Here is a 26,485-nt window from a genome sequence, read left to right on the forward strand (position 1 = left end):
GCGCTTTTGCCGTACTTCACAAGTAAACGGGATTCGGGGAAACAACATTTGCACTCTACAGTTCCGCGTTGTGATTATTATGCAGTCATTTACAGCCAATACGATATCGACAGACTAACTGGATCAACTGAATGCATGTTTTTCTATTTGAAAAACTAGCTGTCATAAAGCAGAAAGTACTACGATACCGTATAGCTCAGCTGAAGTGATGACCAGGTTGTGAGTTAGTGATGGAGAATATTGAGGAGACGCCATTTCGGATCACCCATACCGTCCAAGCTCTGGGCTCCGCACTACGGGGAGAGCCTCAAAATGTTCCTGATGCTAATGGTCTGGGTAGCGGGGGCAGAATCTCGAGTGAGCCGGAGAAGCTTTGGTTCAAAGAAAGCAGCGCTAAGAATCTCCGAAACAGGGACTTCTTGTCACCCACCACGGTGCTGAATACGCTTTATGCAGACGGACAGGTCGGTCTGTTAACGTTAGATTAACAGTTAGTTATTTAAGTCTCGTATAACCCCATTGTAATTTGCCTTAGAATTGTTTTGCAGTTGGTGCACTGGTTGTAATGTATGTGTTCACAGATATGCAGTTGACAGCACGCGCTTTTCTCTTTGACAGGTTGAACTCGAGAGATATGTGGAGGCAAATTGAACCCCAAACTGTCAACTTCCACTTGATGATTGTGAACGAAATTGAATTCATACATTTTCATATTTGAGACTGTTGGCATTGCCATCATCGACATAACATTTAAACATTGCGGCAAGTATTATAAACCCCTGACTGGCAAATACAATGTGGGTCAACCTGCAAAATGTGCCAGCGTGTTCCCACATGGCATCGGTCAATACAACACCACACAGTCCTGCAGGAGGCAAATGAAGCATATACCACTACAGGCAGAAGGCTATTACTGCAATAGTTTTTGACTGTGTGCGTGTGATAGTTTTCTAGCATGCAAAGACATATGCACTGTCTGCTATCCATGGACAGCATGTACAGTTGGAATCGGAAGTTTACATACACTTGGGTTGGAGTCATTAAAACTCGTTTCTCAACCACTCCACTGATTTTCTTTTGTTAACAAACTATAGTTTTGGCAAGTCTGTTAGGACATCTACTTTGCATGACACAAGTCATCTTTCCAACAATGGTTAGACACAGTGAATTATAAGTGAATTAATCTGTCACAATTCCAGTGGGTCAGAAGTTTACATACACTAAGTTGACTGTGCCTTTTAAACAGCTTGGAAAATTCTGGAAAATTATGTTATGGCTTTAGAAGTTTCTGATAGGCTAATTAACATCATTTGAGTCAATTGGAGATGTACCAGTGGATGTATTTCAAGGCCTACCTTCAAACTACGTGCCTCTGCTTGACATCATGGGAAAATCAAAATAAATCAGCCAAGACCTCAGAAAACAAACTGTAGACCTCCACATGTCTGGTTCATCCTTGGGAGCAATTTACAAATGCCTGACGGTGCCACATTCATCTGTACAAACAATAGTATGCAAGTAAACACCACGGGACCCTAACTGACTTAAAACAGGGATTTTTTTACTAGGATTAAATGTCAGGAATTTAGTTGAAATGTATTTGGCTAAGGTGTATGTACATTTCAGACTGTAAGTGCGATGTGTTTGTGTGTAGGTTCCCCCAGCGGTGATGGTTAGAGTGCAGTCCCTGAGAGGGACAGGGGTTCTCCCTGTGGCTGGAGGGGAACTCATAGGAGAGGGGCTGAGGGTGTGGGTCGACCGGACTGCTGCGTTTCAGAAGGTCCTGAGTGACGTGTCGGTGTACCTGAAGCCTCCCTGCCAGAGACAGGGGTGTGTGGTGCTCAACTGCCCCGCCCTGCACCCCAAACCAAATGTACCCTCCCCTGACACCCTCACGCTGGGGCAACTACGCACTGTGCTGCTGACTGACCACTTAGGGGCGCTACTGAGGAGACAGGGGTGAGTAAGGAGATTACTATTCTACCATAGTCAAATTTGGACACGCCTACACAACCGGTCAAAAGTTTAAGAAAACCTACTAATTCAAGGGTTTTTCTTTATTTTTACAAATTTCTACATTGTAGAATAATATTGAAGACATCAAAACAATGAAAATACACATGGAATCATGTAGTAACCAGAAAATTGTTAAACAAATCTAAATATATTTGATATTCTTCAAATAGTCTGACAGCTTTGCACACTCTTGGCATTCTCTCAACCAGCTTCATGAGGTAGTCACCTGGAATGCATTTCAATTAACAGGTCTGCCTTGTTAAAAGTGAATTTGTGGAATTTCTTTCCTTAATGCGTTTCAGCCAATCAGTAATGTTGTGACAAGGTAGAGGTGGTATTCAGAAGATGGCCCTATTTGGTAAAATACTAAGTCTATACTATGGCAATAACAGCTCAAATAAGTAAAGAGAAACAACAGTCCATTACTTTAAGGTCATTCAATCCAGAAAATTTCAAGTGCTGTCGCAAAAAACATCAAGCTCTGTGATAAAACTGTCTCTCATGAGGACCACCACAGGAAAGGAATACCCAGAGTTGCTTCTGCTGCAGAGGATAAGTTCATTAGAGTTACCAGCCTCGCCCAAGTAAATGCACAGAGCTGAAGTAACAGACACATCTCAACATCAACTGCTCAGAGGAGACCGTGTGAATCAGGCCTTCGTGGTCAAATTGCTGCAAAGAAACCACTACTAAAGGACACCAATTAGAAGAAGAGACTTGCTTGGGCCAAGAAAAACGAGCAATGGACATTAGACCAGTGGAAATTTGTCCTCTGGTCTGGAGTTCAAATTGGAGACTTTTGGTTAGCACCGCTGTGTCTTTGTGAGACACGGTGTGGGTGAACGGATGATCTCAACTAGAGGTCAACCGATTTAATCGGAATGGCTGATTTTAATTAGGGCCGATTTAAAGTTTAAATAACAATCTTTTAAAAAAAAATGTTTTTTTACACCTTTTATTTCATCTTTATTTAACTAGGCAAGTCAGTTAAGAACACATTCTTATTTTAAATGACTGCCTAGGAACAGTGGGTTAACTGCCTTGTTCAGGGGCAGAACGACAGATTTCACCTTGTCAGCTCGGGGGATCCAATCTTGCAAACTTAACCAGTACAACGCAATAATGACCTGCCTCTCTCTCGTTGCACTCCACAAGGGTTTACTGCATTCGCGTAACTCAAGGTAAGTTGCTAGCTAGCATTAAACTTATCTTATAAAAAACAATCAGTCATAATCACTAGTTAACGACACATGGTTGGTTGATATTGCTAGATAATATCTAGCGTGTCCTGCGTTGCATATAATCTGACTGAGCATACAAGTATCTGACTGAGCGGTGGTAGGCAGAAGCAGCCGCGTAAACATTAATTCAAACAGCACTTTCGTGCGTTTTGCCAGCAGCTCTTTGTGAGTCAAGCATTGCGCTGTTTATGACTTCAAGCCTATCAACTCCCGAGATGAGGCTCGTGTAACCGAAGTGAAATGGCTAGCTAGTTAGCGCGCGCTAATTGTCGTGGTGTTGCTGGTTCGAGCCCAGGGAGGAGCGAGGAGAAGGACGGAATCTATACTGTTACACTGGCAATACTAAAGTGCCTATAAGAACATCCAATAGTCAAAGGTTAATGAAATACAAATGGTATAGAGGGAAATAGTCCTATAATTCCTATAATAACTACAACCTAAAACTTCTTACCTGGGAATATTGAAGACTCATGTTAAAAGGAACCACCAGCTTTCTTATGTTCTGAGCAAGGAACTGAAACATTAGCTTTCTTACATGGCACATATTTTACATGGAACATATTGCACTTTTACTTTCTTCTCCCACACTTTGTTTTTGCATTATTTAAACCAAATTGAACATGTTTCATTATTTACTTGAGGCTAAATTAATTCGATTGATGTATTATATTAAGTTAAAATAAGTGTTCATTCAGTATTGTTGTAATTGTCATTAGAATAAATAAATAAATAGGCGGATTCATCGGTATCGGCTTTCATGGTCCTCCAATAATCGGTATCGGCGTTGAAAAATCATAATCGGTCGACCTCTAATCTCAACATCTGTATTTCTCACCTTAAAGCATGGAGGAGGTGTGATGGTGTGTGTGTGCTTTGCTGGTGACACTGTCAGTTATTTTTATTTAGAATTCAAGGCACACTTAACCAGCATGGCTACCACCGCATTCTGCAGCGATACTCCTTCCCATCAGATTTGCCCTTAGACCCACTATCATTAGTTTTTCAACAGGACAATGACCCAACACACCTCCAGGCTGTGTAAGGGCTATTTGACCAAGAAGGAGAGTGATAAAGTGCTGCATCAGATGACTTGGCCTCCACATTCTGCCGACCTCAACCAAATTGAGATGGTTTGGGATGAGTCAGAGCGCAGAGTGAAGGAAAAGCAGCCAACAAGCGCTCAGCGTATGTGGGAACTCCTTCAAGACTTGGAAAAGCATTCCAGGTGAAGCTGGTTGAGAGAATGCCAAGTGTGCTAAGCTGTTATCAAGGCAAAGGGTGGCTACTTTGAAGAATCTCAAATATAAAATATATTTTGATTTAACACTTTTTTTGGTTACTACATGATTGGGTGTTGCTTTACCACTATATCATATGTCAGTGGCATCACTGTTTTTCTCAGGTTTATTGTGTCCTGCTGCCCTGTGCTGCCAGAGGAAAGTGACATCATTGTCTTCCTCCGATTGCTTGGCATCGATTGGCCCACAGTGCCCATCACCTGGACCAATGACGAGAGGGAGGAGAACATTTTGGAGGCTTTACAGAATTCCCCGTACAGAGAAAGAGAGGAGACAGATGGAGGAAGAAGAGAGAGTGAAGGAAAGAATACAGATGAAGATAAAGAGGAGATGCTCAGGGTGAACTTGAAGAGGGTGTTTCAGGAGGAGCAGCTGCCAGGTTATGACCCCAGCCTGGGCAGCTGTACAGGTGAGACAAACAACATTGACCTTTTGACCTGGGGATTGGTTGTAAATGTCTTAACATATGAATAACCCATACGGTGTATTGGGAAAGTATTCAGACCCCTTAACTTTTTCTACATTTTGTTACATTAGATTTATTCTTAGGATGATTAAATAGTTTTTCCCCTCATCAATCTAGACACAATACCTTATAAAGCAATACCTTATAAAGCAAAAACAGTTTCATTTATTATTTTTGCAAATGTGTTAAAAAAAAAAAAACGGAAATATCACATTTACATAAGTATTCAGACCCTTTACTCAGTACTTTGTTGAAGCAGCTATTGTAGCCTCACGTCTTCATGCTTGGCACACCTGTATTTGGGGAGTTTCTCTCATTCTTCTCTGCAGATCCTCTCAAGCTCTGTCAAGTTGGATGGGGAGAGTCGCTGCAGAGCTATTTTCAGGTCTCCAGAGATGTTTGATCGGGTTCAAGTCCGGGCTCTGGCTGGCCCACTCAAGGACATTCAGAGACTTGTCCCGAAGCCACTTCTGCATTGTGTTGGCTGTGTGCTGGCTGTGTGCTTAGTCGTTGTCCTGTTGAAAGGTGAACCTTCACCCCAGACTGAGGTCCTGAGTGCTCTGGAGCAGGTTTTTATCAAGTTTCTCTGTACATTTTTCCTTTGATCCTGACTAGTCTCCCAGTCCCTGCTGCTGAAAAACATGCCCACAAAATGATGCTGTCACCACCATGCTTCACCATAGGGATGGTGCTAGGTTTCCTCCAGATGTGATGCTTAATAGGCCAAAGAGTTCAATCTTGGTTTCATCTTGGAAAAAAAATTCAATCAATTTTAGAATAGGGCTGTAACTTAACAAAATGTGGAAAAGGGGAAGGGGTTTGAATACTTTCCCGAATGCATTGGCAAATGGTAGGGTCAAATTGCTCAATGAAATTGATTTCTTTCACAGGGAGCAAGGCCTATAGGTCACCGTTAGTAATGAAACTTACTTTAACGTAGTTTAGATAAGTAAAACCTACAGAGATTAACAGTCTATAGGAGCAGTCTGTAACCCAAAATCCTGTTGATTGGTCCTCAGTGCAAAGGGACAGTGTGTCTCATCTGGCCCAACTGGACAGGGCTACTGCAGGCTGGACTGTAACATTTTCTCCCCCCAACTTTAAACATCAAGCTACAGCCGTGTACTACTATAGCTGCTATGTTGTGTATGTTCATACAATACTAAAGAGTATAGGGTCTCATGTTTTTCACATCTCTTATTGACCAAGGTATCCACGGCAACCGCAGTCCTGTCAGGATGAGTTCCGTCAGCAGCAGATAGCAATGCTGTGGAGAGCCAGCGGTGCAACAGTGACACAGGTTTATTTGACACAACAACGCATTAACTACCACATGATGACAAACTATACCTCCCCAGATTAACCAGTAGAGGTGCACCAATTGTTGTAAATGAAAAATAAATTGTTTTTTTTGCTCCAACTTTACTTTATCCAAAATCAGTTTATAAACCTATCCTTGCTGCAACCACATATGATCGATCAGTGTTGGGATTCGTTACTTGTAAAATATGACGTATTGCTCGTAACTTTCAATCAAAATAATGTGTTATATTACAATACTACTTTCTGTGCAAAGTAATGTTATGTTACTCCTTATATTACAAAAACCATCAAGTCCCACTTGCCAACAAGGTATGTTGGTCACCGATTTAATAATGCAGAGGATACAATACTAATGATAGGACAGACATCAAAGCATTTGAATTATTTAACACTAGAATAGTCGTGATGAATACCAATCAGTGTAGATGAAGGGGAGGAGCCGGGTAAAGAAGGATTTTTAAGCCTTGAGATAATTGAGACATGGATTGTCTGTGTGCCATTCAGAGGGTGAATGGGCAAGTCAAAAGACTTTATTGAACGGGGTAGCAGGTGCCAGGCGCACCAGTTTGTACCAAGAATTTCAACGCTGCTGGGTTTCACGCTCAGCATCCCTGTGGAATGCTTTCGACACCTTGTTGAGTCCATGCCCCAGAAAATTGATCCTCTTCTGAGGATAAAAGCGGGGGTGCAACTGAAATATTAGGAAGGTGTTCTTACTGTTTTGTACACTCAGTATATGGTGTGTATAGTAAGAATATAACGGAATACAATCGAAATAGAATATATTTTTCCAAACATACTTTTGTCTTGCGAATGCTCACTTGAGAAATGGATGGACTTGCGGTTATCCCAAGAATAAGGGATATTTTGAAAGAGCATTTAGTTTTTTGTTGTTTAGCAAATGTAAGGGTTTTGAAAAGCTCAGTATCTGGTCTTTGTAATCATATATAGAAATCAAAATGTCTTACTTGCATGTGACTGTGGAAGGATTCTCAGTCGCTTTTTGGTAAAAATACAAAATAAGAGTTTTTTTTCCATTTTCCCTGCCTCTGTCAATTCCATGCTGGGCTGTTCATCAGTCTCTTCATTCACAATTTGACAATGTATAAAAATATTGTCAGACAGAATAAAATGTATTATTACCTAATCAAAATCTAATGAAAAGGTCTGTCTGGTAGCCTCAAATGATTTCAGACAACTTGTTACGACTGGACTTGACTTGCTTAGAATGCACAACGTGGGGCCTCCCACGGGTGGCACAGTGGTCCAGGGCACTGCATTGCAGCGCCAGCTGTGCCATCAGAGACTCTGGGTTCGTGCCCAGGCTCTGTCGCAGCCGGCGTCGTCCGGGTTATGGAGGGTTTGGCCGGTAGGGATGTCCTTGTCTCATTGCACACCAGCAACTCCTGTGGCGGGCCGGGCGCAGTGCACGCTAACATATCTGTGATATGTTACCACACTTTTCCACCAAGCCACCCTCCGATCCAACAGGTCCCAGATGTGCTCAATAGGATTGAGATCCAGGCTCTTCGCTGGCCATGGCAGAACACCGGCATTCCTGTCTTGCAGGAAATCATGCACAAAACGAGCAGTATGGCTGGTGGCATTGTCATGCTGGAGGGTTATGTCAGGATTAGTCTGCAGGAATGGTACCACATGAGGGAGGAGGATGTCTTCCCTGTAACACACAGCGTTGAGATTGCCTGCAATGACAACAAGCTCAGTCCGATGATGTGAAACACTGCCCGAGACCGTGACGGACCCTCCACCTCCAAATCGATCCCGCTCCAGAGTAGGCCTCGGTGGAACGCTCATTCCTCCGACGATAAACCAGAGTCTGACCATCACCCCTGGTGAGACAAAACTGCGACTCGTCAGTGAAGAGTACTTTTTTCCCAGTCCTGTCTGGTCCAGCGACGGTGGGTTTGTGACCATAGGTGACTTTGTTGCCGGTGATCTCTGGTGAGGACCTGCCTTACAGCAGGCCTACAAGCCCTCAGTCCAGCGTCTCTCAGACTATTGCGGACAGTCTGAGCACTGATGGAGGGATTGTGCGTTCCTGGTGTAATTCAGGCAGTTGTTGTTGCCATCCTGTACTTGTCCTGCAGGTGTGACGTTCGGCTGTACCGATCCTGTGCAGGTGTTACACATGGTCTGCCACTGCGAGGACGATCAACTGTCCGTCCTGTCTCCCTGTACTGCGGTCTTAGGTATCTCACAGTACGGACATTACAATTTGGCCACATCTGCAGTCCTCATGCCTCCTTGCAGCATGCCTAAGGCACATTCACGCAGATGAGCAGTGACCCTGCGCATCTTTCTTTTGGTGTTTTTCAGAGTCAGTAGAAAGGCCTCTTTAGTGTCCTAAGTTTTCATAACTGTGACCTTAATTGCCTACCGTCTGTAAGCTGTTAGTGTCTAAACAACTGCTCCACAGGTGCATGTTCATTAATTGTTTATGGTTCATTGAACAAGCATGGGAAACAGTGTTTAAACCCTTTACAATGAAGATCTGTGAAGTTATTTGGATATTTACGAATTCTCTTTGAAAGACAGGGTCCTGAAAAGGGGACGTTTCTTTTTTTGTTTATGTTAAAAGGCCTCGTTTCTACCAAATTCATGCTGTAACTCGACTTCTCATGTTGTCTTATAAATTGATTGCTCAAAGTAACGTTTTTTTTCGTCCCCTCTTTTACTTGATCTGTTTCTTAGAGGCATCTTGTTTGTGGACCAATGAAGACACTTGGAACTCACCTCAGTGCTGCCCAGTACCTTCAGTAAGAACATCTTCTTTTATCATTTTGATTCAGCTTTAGTCCCCGTAATTATCAGTTTGCTCTGCTGTTTGCTCTAATGTAGCCTTTTCAGATCTCTAATGTAGCCTATTGAGATCTCATCGAGCCACTGTGTGTGTGTCTGTCTCATTGGCTCCTTGTTCACCCTGTCCTACAGACTGAGAAGAGTGCAGATGAAGGAGGCCTCAGAGATTAAGTATGGAGAACAAGTCCAAGGTGAGTCTTCTAAATTTGTCTGAACTCTGTAGTATGTGTATGATCAGGGACTGTTGTGGTATGTGATCTCCCTTCTTGGACTTAACACTTCTATTACAACTCCAAATACTGTTTCAGATCAAGGTCATGACCTCAGCCACAGTGAGGTTTGAGCTGCTCTCAACAGTCCATACGAGCCCGGTGAGTCTTAGGAGCTGTTTGAGAGAGAGACTCACTTCTTGGAGCTAGTCTGCATGTGTGTGTATTTTGATTTATTAGGATTCCAATTAGTCGTCGCCAATGGAGACAGCAAGTCTTACTGGGGTCCGATATATCATAAATACATTACAGACAAAGGATTTAACAATTTACATACACACTACATGTTCAAGTTTTTAAATGTATCTATCAGTTACACATACAAGTCTAATGGTTTTAAATGACTGTTTTGTATTGTCTGGAAACTCACTTGTAGAATTCGCTTGCAGTAGGTCTCTTAAAAAAGAGAAGCCGTGCAAGGTTATTAAATAGAGGTGCCTAGTTATTCTTCTTTTGTTGATATCAGGTAATGTGCAACCTAACCCTGGCCCTGATATGCAATGTCTCCAAACCCCCTCTGATTTTAAATCAAGATCTGGTTTTGGTATTTTCCATTTAAATGGTTAAAGCCGGTGTCTGTTGTCAAAAATGGATGGGGTTAGGATTTGGGCTAAATCAACCGATGCTGATGTAATTGTGTTTTCTGAAACCTGGCTCAGCAAGTCTGCTTTTGATAAGGATATTTGTATAAATGGTTATCACACTGATCGAGTTAAGGTGGGGTAGCTATATATGTAAAAACTAAATTCCCTGTAACTGTGGCAAAGTCTGAAACTATTTGTAAACAGTTGGAATTTCTTGCTTTGAATATTGAGGTTTCAAAGGGTCTCTCTATAACTGTGATTTGCTGTTACAGACCCCCCTCTGCTCTCTATAACTGTGATTGGCTGTTACAGACCCCCCTCCTGCTCTCTATAACTGTGATTGGCTGTTACAGACCCCCCTCCTGCTCTCTATAACTGTGATTGGCTGTTACAGACCCCCTCTGCTCTCTATAACTGTGATTGGCTGTTATAGACCCCCCTCTGTGCTCTATAACTGTGATTGGCTGTTACAGACCCCCCTCCTGCTCTCTATAAATGTGATTGGCTGTTACAGACCCCCCTCCTGCTCTCTATAACTGTGATTGGCTGTTATAGACCCCCCTCTGCTCTATATAACTGTGATTGGCTGTTATAGACCCCCCCCTCTGCTCTCTGTGATGCATTTTCTTCTCTGACGCACATTATGTCTAAACTTCTTTTACAGTGAAATGATCTTGATTGGTGATCTCAACTGGTGTTGGTTAAAGCCGGTGTCTGATGATTTAAAAATGTTTTGTAATTCTATGAATCTTACCCAGTTGATTAACTCACCCACTTGCCCAGATAAATCTACCCTGATTGATTTGATATTGACAAATGTTCCACATAAATATTCTGCGATTGGTGTTTTTTGTAATGATTTAAGTGACCATTGTGCTGTTGTTGCTGTTAGAAATACTAAGGTTCCTAAGACAAACCCACGTTTTAAGATAAATTTGAAGTGTTTTAATAAGCAGGCTTTCTTTCATGATTTGTTTTATTTTGACTGGAGTAAGATTGAGCTTATTCCTGTGGAAACTGCCTGGAAATTCTTTCATGATGTTTTTTTCCAAATGGTAAACAAACATGCCCCATTCCGCAGGTTCAGGGTTAAAGGGCGGGATAATCCATTGTTTTCTTCTAAGCTGTCTTGTAGTATTCACGACCGTAATCTAGCCTGGGCTAAAGCAAGGAAATGATGTTCTGATGATGATTGGCTTATTTTTAGGCAGTTACGAAACAAGTGTCTTTTCTTCTCAGGAAGGCCAAGTCTGAATATTTTATGTCTGTTACCACTGATAACCTGAATGACCCTAAAGTTTTAGAAGGCCATTAAGTCTATGTCTGGTATCGGTAATGTTAATGAATTACCGTCATGTGTATTGAAGGACTCTGTTGCTGTATATGACACAACTGAGATGCTGAATTGTTTCAATGAGCACTTTGTATCATCTGGTAGGCTGTTTGACTCCGTGTCCTCTGTCTCTGTACAACCCTGTGTGGATGAACCAGTGAGAGCTGGTCAAACTTTTAGCTTGTTGCCATTCTCAGTGCAGGTGGTACATAAAGCCCTGAAATCCTTAGATCAGAGAGAGCCTGCAGGTCCTGATCTTTTGGATCCCTGCTTTTTAAATCTGGCAGCTGATTTCATCGCTGAACCACTTACATATCTGTTCAATCTAAACCTGGAATGTAATGAAATTCGGAAAATCAGCATTTGTCCTACCACTTTTAAAAGGGGGAGATCCAACCCTTTTAAATAATTATAGGTCAATCTCAAAGCGGTCACCCCTGGTGAAAATACATTAAACCCTTGTGAGTGAACAGCTAAAAGAGTTTTTATTTACTAACTATATTTTATCAATGTACCAATCGGGCTTCAGGAAGAAACATAGCACAATTACAGCAGCCATGACTGTTTTAAATGATATCACTGAAGCCTTTGACAAAAAACAGCACTGTGTCTCACTTTTATTGATCTCTCTAAGGCAGTTGATCATGCTATACTAAGTCAGAGATTGTCGAGTGTAGGTCTTTCAGAGTATGCAGTTGCATGGTTTGCTAACTATCTGTCTGATAGAACTCAGTGCAATCAATTTGATGGGCTTATGTCTGTTAAATTGTCTGTCTTTAATGGTGTGCCCCAAGGCTCTGTACTTGGTCCTCTCTTATTCACTATTTATATAAATGATTTAGACAAAAATGTAAAATGCGCAACTTCATTTTTATGCTGATGATACTGTTATTTAGTGTTGTGCCTCATCTCTTACAAAAGCTTTCCAGAACTTGCAAACTGCTTTTTATACTGTTCAACATACCTTGTGTCAATTGAAGCTTATCCTCAACAATGACTAAACTAATGGTGTTTTCTAAAGCAAGAAATAGACCTATGAACCTTTCACCTACTACTACCTGTCAGGGCAAGGAGGTATATCTTGGAATTTTAATTGATGACGGCCTCTGTTTTAAATTGCATATTCAACAACTTACACAAAATTGAAGCTGAAATTGGGATTTTATTTTAGGAATAAGGCCTGTTTTTCTTTTGAAGCCAGAAGGAGGCTATTATCAGCTACATTTATGCCTTTACTAGATATTTTCTTTATGAATGTGGGATATTTTCTATATGAATGTTTCTGCTCAGTGTTTGAGATCAATTGACGCCCTTTACCATGTCACTTTGAGACACCACTGCACTTTGTATACCAGGGTTGGCTGGCCTTCTAGTCACTCGTAGGCTCACTCTGGTATACTTTTATTTACAAAGCCATTTTGGGTTTACTACCTATTTTTATTTGGGCATTTTTATTGTTCAGAAATGTGGTGAGTACTCTCTTCATTTGCAGGACTTTATCCTGATAACTGTTCCAAATGTCCCAACTGAATTTGGTAAAAGGGCTCTCTGCACCATCGTCTTGGAACGCCTTACAAAATACTTTTAAATTGGAAGAACTTGTCCCGATTTGGTATTTTTAAATCACTGATGCATGATCTTGAGACTGATTCCCTGACCTGTCAATGTTTTTAATTTGCTGTTTTTGCTTTTGTTATACTGTTGTGAATTCTATTGTTTTTACTAGATTACTTGTAGTTTTCATGTTGTTTGTCTGTCATTTTTGTAATGACTTGGTGCTGCCTATCTTGGCCAGGACGCTCTTGAAAAAGAGATTTTAAATCTCAATGAGCCCTTCCTGGTTAAATAAAGGTTAAATAAAAAAATACATGTCAGTACATACACACACCCATTTTAGCGTGTAAATCTTGGTGGGGCAAAAAATAACATGTGGGATGCATGCCAGCAAAGCCACTACACAACACTAACCAATACATTAATAGCACTATAACGGTGACCAACGGTGCCCACAAACTGTTAGGGCCTACATAAAGCTGTCACAACAGCAGTCCCAACACCTTACCACTGCTACAGTTCATTCAGCCTCATATACTGCCTTTTAAAGAAACATAGCTGATATGGCTGACTTGCTTTAACAAATGTGATTTCTACTGACAATTGAGATGTATAAACTATGTCACAAGGGCACGGCAAGTGAATAAGAGGCCATCCGTAATTTCAATGAAGACCTTAATGAGCGAGCTAAAACGGACGTAGTCAATATAACTATTTGTTCATCACTTTTGAAATGTACAGCGACAGAATTTAGATCATGGGCCGTTCATACATATAATCAGAAATGAAAGGTCTTACAATATTCGATGATTACATTTCTCTAAAACAGGTTATAGGCAAACAAGCCCACACCGACCACGAGCGATAGGTTTACACTACCACGTTGGTGAAAATTGACCAAATTATTAGTGTGAGGCACATGAGCTACTAACGGCTTACTACACATCACTCACTTAGTATTACTTTAGCTACAGTATACATATCCCTCTGGTGTCCTATATCATTTATGAAGCTGCGTAAGACATTTTTGGACTCGCGTTGTGATGTGCTTGAACAGGAAAGGGGCGTGGCGGTCCTTCGTGGGCAAATTGTCATCAAAGAGAAAGATGACTGTTCAAAACATATTTTCCCAGTCGTAGCTCATTTTTCACGAGTTCCAAGTTGTCTTGAACTCAGTTAGCCTCATTGTTGAATTTGCTATTTCCAACTTGTTGTGTAATGTGAATGGCCGATGAGCACCGATACGTTTTGTCTCTAATTTCTCTTCATATGACAAGGATCGAAAAGGATTTGTTTGTCGACTTGATTCATGGTGACGACTGCTAGTTTGCTAGCTAATATTTTGAAAGTATGATGTTGACATGATCAGTCCAATCAAGGCTACTGTAGATATAACGTGATTTGATGTCATTCTACCTGTGGCCAGTGACCTTGAGCCTTCTTGGATGGGTACTTCTAATGTAAACATATGGCAGAACCCAAGGAGCTAAAATGTTCGGTCTCTAACCTTAAAATTCGGGATGATGTACTGTGCCATGAGTGATAGAAAACTGAGCCAATCAGGTACAATGCTCCATTTTCTGCTGGCTAGCCCCACCACCGAAAGCCCTGAGCTAGGCTGGAACACCTGAATTTTAGAGCTGCCTTACTCAAGAAAGCAAAAAAGAGACCAGGTTTGTATGCGGCTTTATTAACTCAATGTAATTGTGCCGTGAGGTGTTGCTTTCTTTGTTTTTTGAAACCAGGTTTGCTGTTCACTTGCTCAATATAAGATGGAAGGGAGTTCCATTCAATCATGGCTCTGTATAATACTGTATGTTTCCTTGAATTTGTTCTGAACCTGGGTACTGTGAAAAGACCCCTGATGGCATGTCTGGTGGGGTAAGTGTGTGTGTGTGTCAGTGCTGTGTGTAAGTTGACAATGCAAACCATTTAGGATTTCCTACACATTGAATGTTTTTATAAAAACAAAAAGTGGGGGGGATCACGTGACCCTTGAATGAGTTGGCCGCATGAACTAAGAGCTCCGCACAAGTAGTTACCTCCACTTCAAGTTAAAACTCCTTTAACTTTAGTCAAAAAGTCGTGGCGGCTACAAATAGCCATATTACAGGTGACATTTTTACCCGGACTCAGAAAAAGCCTCCAAGAAGCAGCTAGTTTCAGAAAAATCTAGCGCCATTAGCCAGGAGCAAGAGGACCCGTTCCCCCCCGAGGCCCAACCTCGCACTTTGTCGAAGACATCCTTTCTGAGTTGAGATCCCAACGTACAGAACTAAACACTAAATTAGATGCCATTAATTCTCAGCTCAGTGCAATAGGGGGCAAGGTGACAACCCTGGAAAATGCTTTGCATGACCTCAAGAACAAAATAACCATCAACTCGGGCGCCTGGATGAGGCAGGCAAATCCTATCCATGGAAAACTCACTGACAGACGCCATGGAAACAATACCGTATGCTAAAAAGAAAATAGAGCATCTGGGAAAGAAAACAGAGGACCTGGAAAACGGGGCAAATTAATAATTGTGTTATATTAAATCTGGGCGAAAAAGAAGAGGGAAACATGCCACTGATCCGCCACCTGCATGACAAACTTCCCGAGTGGCTCCACCTGTCCACCAACAGGCCCATGGAACTCGAGAGCTCACCGAGCACTGAGGCCCCCACCAGCTGCCAGACAACCACCTCGCCCAATCACCATACGTTTCCTGAGATTTACCGACAAGGAACGAGTTCTACAGGTGGCGAAAATCAACACCATTACAGTGGTAAACGCCAAACTCACTTTACACCAGGACCTGTGAGATGGAATGCACCGAGAGTTTGACGAGGTAAAGAAATACTCCATTGACCGAGGCATCTTTAGGGGATTCAAATGGCCTCCTGGGTGGCGCAGTGGTTAAGGGCGCTGTACTGCAGCGCCAGCTGTGCTACCAGAGACTCTGGGTTTGCGCCCAGGCTCTGTCGTAACCGGCCACGACCGGGAGGTCCGTGGGGCAACGCACAATTTGGCCTAGTGTCGTCCGGGTTAGGGAGGGTTTGGCCGGTAGGGATATCCTTGGCTCATCGCGCACCAGCGACTTCTGTGGCGGGCCGGGCACAGTGCGCGCTAACAAAGTTTGCCAGGTGCACAGTGTTTCCTCCGACACATTGGTGCGGCTGGCTTCCGGGTTGGTGGCGCGCTGTGTTAAGAAGCAGTGCGGCTTGGTTGGGTTGTGTATCGGAGGACGCATGACTTTCTCTCCCGAGCCCGTACGGGAGTTGTAGCGATGAGACAAGATAGTAGCTACTAAAACAATTGGATACCACGAAATTGGGGAGAAAAAGGGGTAAAAAATAATAATAAATGTTTTTATTATTATTTGTAGTTCTCATTTTCACATAGGCCCCCACCATTTATAGGCTGTCGATTACGACACACTTAGACCTAATGAAAAGCTGAATTTTATGCCTATGGCCTTTATCCTGTTGATTTTACGTTTTAATAAAAACAAACAACTTATCCTATAGATCCCTCTTAAGGATTTGCCCCAACATTTCTGTTTTATTTAGTCCAAACGATTAGCCTTATGTCCCTTCGGAGGTATATGTAGACTGGGCTATTGATTTTATTTTCTCCTTTTAATGTGGTCTAGACGAGGGCTACGTCGTCATTTACTCAATGCGGGGTGGAGAGGATGAGGCATTTCTTTGGTGGGGAGGGGGAGACGTTGTCATTTACTCAATGAGGAGAGGATGAGGCATTTCTTTGGTGGGGAGGGGGAGACGTTTTGCGTTGCCAACTTTCTTTTTTTTTCGGAACATAGAATTGAGACTGAGCGGGGGGGTAATAGATTGGATGGGATATGTCGAGTTGTTTTGGGAACTCGGCTGGGGTGTTCAGAGATGGTTCTTTTATGTACACCATTTATTTTTATTTTATGTGAACACAGCTGTAACTATTATCCACTTTTACCCAGAGATGACTTGCACTAGAGTTCCATTACTGTTCGATGATGTTGACTAGTACCTTAAATCTATTGACATGGATCTGCCATGGTCTAGGGCATGCAATAAAACGGAAAAAGATACTATGTGCTCTAAAAAAGGAAAAACCAGACATTGCACTATTACAAGAGACACACATTTGTGATGCCAAACTTTGGACTGGTGTATTTCTCATCTTTCAAATCAAGCAGTAGAGGTACAGCCGGTAGAGGTAGAGGTACAGCCGGTAGAGGTAGAGGTACAGCCAGTAGAGGTACAGCCAGTAGAGGTACAGCCAGTAGAGGTACAGCCAGTAGAGGTACAGCCAGTAGAGGTACAGCCAGTAGAGGTACAGCCAGTAGAGGTACAGCCGGTAGAGGTAGAGGTACAGCCGGTAGAGGTACAGCCGGTAGAGGTACAGCCGGTAGAGGTACAGCCGGTAGAGGTACAGCCGGTAGAGGTACAGCCGGTAGAGGTACAGCCGGTAGAGGTACAGGTACAGCCAGTAGAGGTAGAGGTACAGCCAGTAGAGGTAGAGGTACAGCCAGTAGAGGTAGAGGTACAGCCAGTAGAGGTACAGCCAGTAGAGGTACAGCCAGTAGAGGTACAGCCGGTAGAGGTACAGGTACAGCCAGTAGAGGTACAGCCGGTAGAGGTACAGCCGGTAGAGGTACAGCCGGTAGAGGTACAGCCGGTAGAGGTACAGGTACAGCCAGTAGAGGTAGAGGTACAGCCAGTAGAGGTAGAGGTACAGCCAGTAGAGGTAGAGGTACAGCCGGTAGAGGTACAGCCAGTAGAGGTACAGCCAGTAGAGGTAGAGGTACAGCCAGTAGAGGTACAGCCATACTTATCCATAAGAATGTTTCCATTTATAATTTACAAAAACATATCTGATCTGGAGGGGAGATTTATTTTGATAACTGGATCAATGTATGGGCAACCAATTACGATCTTATATATATTCCCCTAACACAGATACTCCTGCTTTCATGTCAAAAAATTATAACCCTGTTCAATGAGCATTGTGTTTCCTTTGGAGTGCTGGCTGGAGATTTTAATTGTACCCTCAACCCAACCCTGGACAAATCATCTCAAGTCCCCACTACAAATCCTAGATCTGCAAAGATGTTTAACTCTCTTACTAAAGAGATGGGACTGATAGATATCTGGACAGAGACTAATAGCTCATCTATGGACTGTACATACTACTCTAATGTCCATAACACCTACTCCCGTATAGATTACACAAGGTTTATCAATTCAGCCACGTGTACAATCAGACCCATAGCACTTTCAGATCACGCCTCTGTCCACCTCCGCTTTGACCTCTGCAAAAACATTCCGAGGTCAAAGAGCTGGAAATTCAACACCTCCATGTTATCAAACGAAGCGTTCCGTACATTGGTAACTACATGGATAGACAACTACACACAAGACAACAAAGACTCTCCTGTTTCTCCGGCCACAATGTGGGACGCTGCCAAAGCCACACCAAGAGGTCATCTAATTGCATATGCTTCCTCTAAGAAAAAAGCAATGGAAGCACACAGGCTAGATCTTGAGGGAGCTGGAACACTGAAAAAGTACATAAACAATCCACAGACAGCACCTCCTGGAGTCAACTTAAAGCAGCCAAAGCCAAACTGAACTTGGACTATACTCAGGAGATAATTATTATGTTTTGACCACAAACCCAAGGTCTCTTTTAAATGTAACCATTGCAACCATTGCAGTAATATGGCTCAGAAGAAGTAATTTGTTGACACAGCTTCCTAAATGGAGTATTACGTCAAGCACTTCATTAACTGTAAAACCACTCATGTCATCTATAGATTGGAATGTCCACAGTGCAAGGTGTTCTACATTGGACGGACAAAGAGACGCCTTCAAGAACGCTCAGCGGAACACAAGTACGCCATACGGGTAGGCAAGAAGAATAGAATGAAAACAGACATTTCTCCTAACTGTAAAATATGTACCTCTGAAAGTGGAACCTATATGCATGTATTTTGGAGCTGTAGAGAGATTGCCAGATTTTGGCAATCTATACATACTGCTGCACAGAAAATACTAGATGTACAGTTTGATATGACCCCATGTCTTAATGCCCAGCAGGGCTTTGTTCTTGATCCTGACTGAAAATGTGTTTGACTATCACATACTTTGCTAAGAAATGTATTCTTCTATTGTGGGCCTCTAATACCCCTCCTACATTTAAAATGTGGATTGACCAGATTGTTGACTTTCTCCCTCTTGAAAAGCTCACTTTTGACCTCCGCAAGAGACAGCCCAAGTTTGATAGACTCTGGTCTCCACTACTCAACAATATTTCAAATTGGACAGAGTGAATGGGGTGATTAGGGAAATGTTGTGTAAGGTGCTGTAAAAACAAACTAATTATTTGTTTGTCATCTCAGCTAAGGCTGGAAATAGATAAAGAACCTTGATAGTGCTGCTGCAAGTTTATTTATTTTTAAAGATTTTTAGAATTTGTTATTTTTTTAAGTCGGTCACATCTGTGAATGTGGAATGTGTTTTGTTGGTTGATTTGAAAAACAAGACAACTTAATAAAACTTTAAATTGAAAAAACCCCACAAAAAAACAAGAAGTGATGCAGTCAGTGTTTCCTCAACTCTTAGCCAAGAGAGACTGGCATGCATAGTATTAATATTAGCCCTGAAGAGCAAGACGTGCCACTCTGTTCTGGGCCAGCTGCAGCCTAACAGGGTCTTTATTTGCAGCACTTGACCACATGACTAGATAATAATCAAGATAAGACAAAACTAGAGCCTGCAGGACTTGCTTTGTGGAGTGTGGTGTCAAAAAAGCAGAGCGTCTCTTTATTACGGACAGACCTCTTCATCTTCATCCCCATCTTAACAACCATTGAATCTATACTGGACAAAAATATACATGCAACAATTTCAAAGATTTTACTGAGTTACAGTTCATATAATGTCGATTGACCTAAATTCATTAGGCCCTAAACTATGTATTTCACATGACTGGGCAGGGGCGCAGCCATGGGTGGGCCTGGGAGGGCATAGACTCACCCACTTGGGAGCCAGGTCCAGCCAATCAGAATTTAGTTTTTCCCAACAAAAGGGCTTTATTACAGACCGAAATAGTCCTTCATCGGCTGTTTGGGTGGCTGGTCCCAGACGATCCCGCTGGTTTAGAAGCGGGATGTAGAGGGCCTTTGCTGGGGTGGTTACACATGGTCTGCGGTTGTGAGGCCGGTTGGGCATACTGCTAAATTCTCTAAAAACTGTGTTGGGGGCGGCTACGGTAAAAATTAACATTCAATTCTCTGGCAACTGCTCTGGTGGACATTCCTGCAGTCAGCATGCCAATTGCACGCTCCCTCAACTTGAGACATCATCTGTAGCAATGTGTTGCTCTGAGGAAGGCTGCAAGGCTGATACGTAAAGCTTATTAAAGAGCATTGATACTATCGAGCAGTGTGCAGGTTTCTTATTTTTTTCCCGTGTGACAAAACGGCACATTTTACAAATGCCTTTTATAGTTCCCAGCACAAGTAATGCTCATGCTGTTTAATCAGCTTGTTGATATGCCATGCCTGTCAGGTGGATGGATTACTTTGGCAAAGGAGAAATGTTCACTAACGGGTGTAAACAAATTTGTGCACATTTTTTTGAGAAATAAGCTTTTCGTGCATATGGAAAATTCTGTTATCTTTTATTTCAGCTCATGAAACTTTACATGCTGCGTTTATATTTTTGTTCAGTATACATGTTTTGACCATGACAGTTTACAATCAAAGGTAACACCAAGTCATTTAGTCTCCTCAACTTGTTCAACAGCCACACCATTCATTACCAGATTCAGCTGAGGTCTAGAACTTAAGGAAGGATTTCTACCAAATGTATCAAATGTTACAGACCCGCTCGATTCGGTCTTATGTACACTACCATTCAAAAGTTTGGGGTCACTTAGGAATGTCCTTGTTTTTGAAAGAAAAGCAAAAAAAAAATCAATTTAAAATAACATCAAATTGATCATAAATACAGTGTTGTAAATGACTACTGTAGCTGGAAATTGCTTTTTTAAATTTATGGAATGTACACCTATGTAAATAGAGGCCCATTATCAGCAATATCAGGAGCATCAGCATTTGTGGGTTCGATTACAGGATCAAAATGGCCAGAAATAAAAGTACTTTCTTCTGAAACTCGTCAGTCTATTCTTGTTCTGATAAATGAAGGCTATTCCATGCGAGAAATTGCCAAGAAACTGAAGATCTCGTACAACGCTGTGTACTACTACTTTGCAGAATGGCGCAAACTGGCTCTAACCAGAATAGAAAGAGTGGGAGGCCCCAGTGCACAACTGAGCAGGAGGACAAGTACATTAGTGTTTGGTTTGAGAAACAGACGCCTCACAGTCCTCAACTGGCAGCTTCATTAAATCGTACCCGCAAAACACCAGTCTCAACATCAACAGTGAAGAGGCGACTCCAGAATACTGGCCTTCTAGGCAGAGTTCCTCTGTCCAGTGTCTGTGTTCTTTTGCCCATTTTAATCTTTTCTTTTTATTGGCCAGTCTGAGATATGGCTTTTTCTTTGCATCTCTGCCTAGAAGGCCAGCATCCTGGAGTCGCCTCTTCACTGTTGATGTTGAGACTGGTGTTTTGCGGGTACTATTTAATGAAGCTGCCAGTTGAGGACTGTGAGGCGTCTGTTTCTCAAACTAGACACTCTCTAATGTACTTATTCTCGACACATTGGCAGTAGAATGGCCTTACTGAAGGGCTCCGTTACTTTCAACATGGCACGGTCATAGGATGCCACCTTTCCAACAAGTCAGTTCTTCAAATTTCTGCCCTGCTGGAGCTGCCCCGGTCAAATGTAAGTGCTGTTATTGTGAAGTGGAAATGTCTCGGAGCAACAACGGCTCTGCTGCGAAGTGGTAGGCCACACAAGCTCACAGACCGGGACCGCTGAAGCCCGTGGCACGTAAAAACCTCCTGTCCTCGGTTGCAACACTCACTACCGAGTTTCAAACTGCCTCTGGAAGCAACGTCAGCACAATAACTGTTCGTCGGGAGATTAATTAAAGTGGGTTTCCATGGCCGAGCAGCTGCACACAATCCTAAGATCACCATGCACAATGCCAAGAGTCTGTTGGAGTGGTGTAAAGCTTGCCGCCATTGTACTCTGGAGCAGTGGAAACGTGTTCTCTGGAGTGACGAATCACGCTTCACCATCTGGCAGTCCGACGGACAAATTTGGGTTTGGCGGATGCCAGGAGACTGCTACCTGCCCTAATGCATATTGCCAACTGTAAAGTTTGGTGGAGGAGGAATAATGGTCTGGGGCTGTTTTTCATGGTTCGGGCTAGACCCCTTAGTTACACTGAAGCAAAATCTTAAAGCTACAGCATACAGTGACTGTTAAGTTCCCCAGTTTCTGTGTTGTTCTGGGTTTGTATGCATGTATTTCAGGAAATAGCTTCCTGGATTCCAGCAAGCAGCTGATTGGTTGCAGACAGCTTGATAAACCAGTCAATATTCAGGTCCCCAAGAAAGTAGATCTGTTTACATCACATACACTATCAAGCATTTCACACATTTTTTAGATACTGACTGTTAGCACTTGGTGGCCTATAGAAACACCCCAAAAGTAAAGGCTTTATATGTGCCAGGTGAACCTGCAACCACAACACTTCAATAACACTTGACATAAGATCTTCTCTAAGCATTACAGGGATATGGCTCTGAGTGAGTATATATCGATACCTCCCCCATAAGTATTCCTGTCTCATCTATAGATGTTATATCCTTGTATTGCTACTACTGTATCATCAAACAAATTATCTAAGTGAGTCTCAGAAATGGCTAATATATGAATATTATCTGATCTTAGTACGTTTTTGATTTCATGAACCTTATTTCTAAGGTTTCATACTGTATATGAACTGGTATAGCTCTGTAGCGTGCTGGCCTACCTTGCTCTCCAGGGGGTTTGTGTCTGGCTGGTGTTGTGTTGAGTCAGAGCTGACTGATAGCTGTTTCCACACACAGGTCACCCTGGACGTGCAGAGGGAAGGCAGCCTGTCCACCAAGGGCCCCAGAGGCGGAGTCTTCGTCATGTACAACTGTGCTCGGCTGCACACCCTATTTGACAGCTACCAGCGAGGTGTGGAGAAAGGTGAGACGGGGGGGGGGGGACACGCAAGGCAACTGGATGATGATGGATATGATGATGTCCTTTAGCAGACGTGACTGACTTGATAATGCCGCATTCAAAACAACTGGGAAATCTCAGACTTCCGACCTCAGTGCAATCAAAACAACTGGGAACTGTGAAATAAATTCGCTCCAACTGAGAAAAATGTATTTGAACGGTCATCCAACTAGGGAACACAGGCCTCTTTCTAGAGCTCCAACTTTCAGACCTGAAGATCACTGACGTCATGGTTTGAGCTCAGTTGTTTTGAACATGCCATTATCCAAAGTGACCCAGAAAACACTTAGGCCACGTACTGTAGTGCGTATGTGTTATTTTGTAGTCAAACCACAAACTGAGCCATCTGACCCACACATTGCACTGCTAGGCTACCTGCCTCCTTTACACTGCCATGTTGTATATGCGTACTAGTGCAGACCATACCAAGCAAACATGTACATCCTACATTGTACTCTGTCTTTCTCATGCTGCATGTTCAGTTCCTCCTTATTTGCATCCTACAGGACTTTACCCTGAAATCCCAGAGGGCTCCCAGTTGGACTTCTCAGCTCTAAAAGAAGAGGTAGGCCTATCATTGGTTAAATGACTGCTCCACAGCACACATTACAGAGCCTGTGCTGATCAAGGATCAGTTTAGCCTTTTAGGTCATTACATGGATGGGGCACAGGAGGCTGCTGAGGGGAGGACAGCTCACAAAAATGGCTGGAACAGAGTGAATGGAATGGCATCAAACACCTGGAAACCATGTGTTTGATGTATTTTATACCATTTCTACCACTGATTCCGCTCCAGTTATTACCACAAGCTGGTTCTATCCAATTAAGGTGCCACCAACCTCCTGTGGGATGGGAGAGGACCTGATCCTGGATTCTTCCAAGCACTTCTACTCTGAGGCGCTTTGTGAATATGGGTCTAGATATGTTTCATTTGTACTCTGGTCCTCCAGAGATTGCTATTCTCCACAGTCATGGTGTCTTTTCCTGTTTCATAGGGGGAGTGGCTGCTTCTGTTCGATTACCTCATTCCATTCTCTGAGCTTCTCGAACAAACAGGACAGACGTTGGGGTGTGATGGAGGGGCCAGAGTCAACCTGAAGACTGAACGGGTGAGATTTAAAATAATAAGTGCATTTAAAATATCAGTTTCAGTTTGGACACACCTACTCATTCCAGGGTTTTTCTTTATGTTTACTGTTTTATACATTTTAGAATAATAGTGACGACATCAAAACTATGAAATAACACATGTATTTATGTTATAACCAAAAAAGTGTACAAAAAATCTATATATTTGAGATTCTTCAAAGTAGCCACCGTTTGCCTTGATGACAGCTTTGCACACTCTTGGCATTCTCAACTAGCTTCACGAGGTAGTCACCTGGAATGCATTGCAATTAACAGGTGTGCCTTGTTCATTTGTGGAATTTCTTTCCTTAATGCGTTTGAGCCAATCAGTTGTGTTGTGACAAGATAGGGGTGGTATACAGATGATAGCCCTATTTGGTAAAAGACCAAGTCCATATTATTGCAAGAACAGCTGAAATAAGCAAAGAGAAATGACAGCCCATCATTACTGTAAGACATGAAGGTCAGTCAATCTGGATAATGTCAAGAACTTTGCAAGTTTCTTCAAGTACAGTCGCAAAAACCATCAAGTGCTATGATGAAACTGGCTCGCACGAGCACCACCACAGGAAAGGAAGAAACACGAGCAATGGACATTAGACCAGTGGGAATCTGTCCTTTTTGTTTGAGTCCAAATTTGAGATTTTTGGTTCCAACCTTCGTGTCTTTGTGAGACATTACAGACATTACATTATCTCCGCATCTGTGATTCCCACTGAAGCATGGAGGTGGTTTGCTGGTGACACTGTCAGTGATTTATTTAGAATTCAAGGCAGTAACCAGCATGGCTACCACAGCATTTTGCAACGATACGCCAACCCATCTGGTTTGGGCTTAATGGGACTATCATTTGTTTTTCAACAGGACAGTGACCCAACATACCTTCAGGCTGTGTTAGGGCTATTTGACTGAGAAGGAGAGTGATGGAGTGCTGCATCAGATGACCTGGCCTCCACAATCACCTGACCTCAACCCAATTGAGATGGTTTGGGATGAGTTGATGGATGAGATGAGATGAGGACCGCAGAGTGAAGGAAAAGCAGCCAACAAGTGCTCAGCACATGTGGGAACTCCTTCAAGGCTGTTGGAAAAGCATTCCAGGTGAAGCTGATTGATAGATCGCCTAGTGTGCAAAGCTGTCATCAAGGCAAAGGGTTGCAACTTTGAAGAATTATAAAATATATTTTGATTTAACACTATTTTTGGTTACTACATGATTTAATGTGTTATTTCAATTCTACAATGTAGAAAACATGAAATAAAACCCCTTGAATAAGTAGGTGTCCAAACTTTTGACTTGAACAGTAGGTAAATGAATGCTCATATAATGTATGTTTAATGTGTGTGCAATGTGTCTCCCAGATCTGCAAGTTCCTGGTGTCCCTCAGTAAGGATTTTAGCTCTTATTACAACAGAGTCCACGTCCTTGGGGTGAGCACTCCCTAATATTTCCGCTATGATTGTCTGTCTGTGTTGAGGGTGGGGGTAGTTAATTTAGGTTAGGTTTAATTACAGCATGTGGTCTCGCAGTATGCAGAATTACATATCTGTTTGCATGTGTGATGCTCCTCGATGTTTGGCACATTGTGTTAATGGCCTATGACCGACCATACCAGGCCTGAAAACATGGTGTACTGATAGAGTACAGGTTATTTTAGATTTAAACTGATTACAGTTCACACCAAGTTCACTCCATACTCCCCCCTCTTTTTCAATCTCTCTCTATATCCCCTCTTTCCCCCTCTACAGGAGCCGTTGCCTCACCTCTTCAATCAGATGTTTTGTCGGCTGCAGTTGTTGAGAGCACTAAGAGAGCTCTACCATAGCGCACTAGACACTCTTCACCTTCCTCCCATTCCACAGCTATAGCCCCAAATACCCCAACAAAAGCCAGAATTATAGCCCCATGAACTGACCCAAATTCCCCAACTATAGCCCCAGTGATGTACTGGGCCGTTCACACTACCCTCTGTAGCGGTCAGATGCTGAGCAGTTGCCATACTATGCGGTGACGCAACCGGTCAGGATGTTCTCGATGGTGCAGCTGTAGAACCTTTTTAGGATCTGGCGGCCCATGCCAAATCTTTTCAGTCTTCTGAGGGGGAGGGGGGTCTGTCGTGCCCTCTTCACGATTGTCTTGGGATGTTTGGACCATGATAGTTTGTTGGTGATGTGGACACCAAGGAACTTAACTCTCTACCCGCTCCACTACAGCTCAGTCGATGTTAATGGGGGCCTGTTCGGCCCGACTTTTCCTGTAGTCCACGATCAGCTCCTT

General features: G+C 42.7%; 1 pseudogene; it reads left to right on the forward strand.

Moving 5' to 3' along the window:
• LOC110492319 lies at positions 1-26,190 on the forward strand (annotated as a pseudogene).
• The last annotated feature ends 295 nt before the right edge of the window (positions 26,191-26,485 follow it).

The sequence above is a fragment of the Oncorhynchus mykiss genome, chromosome 16 (assembly GCF_013265735.2).
Source record: "Oncorhynchus mykiss isolate Arlee chromosome 16, USDA_OmykA_1.1, whole genome shotgun sequence".
NCBI classification, from domain to species: domain Eukaryota; kingdom Metazoa; phylum Chordata; class Actinopteri; order Salmoniformes; family Salmonidae; genus Oncorhynchus; species Oncorhynchus mykiss.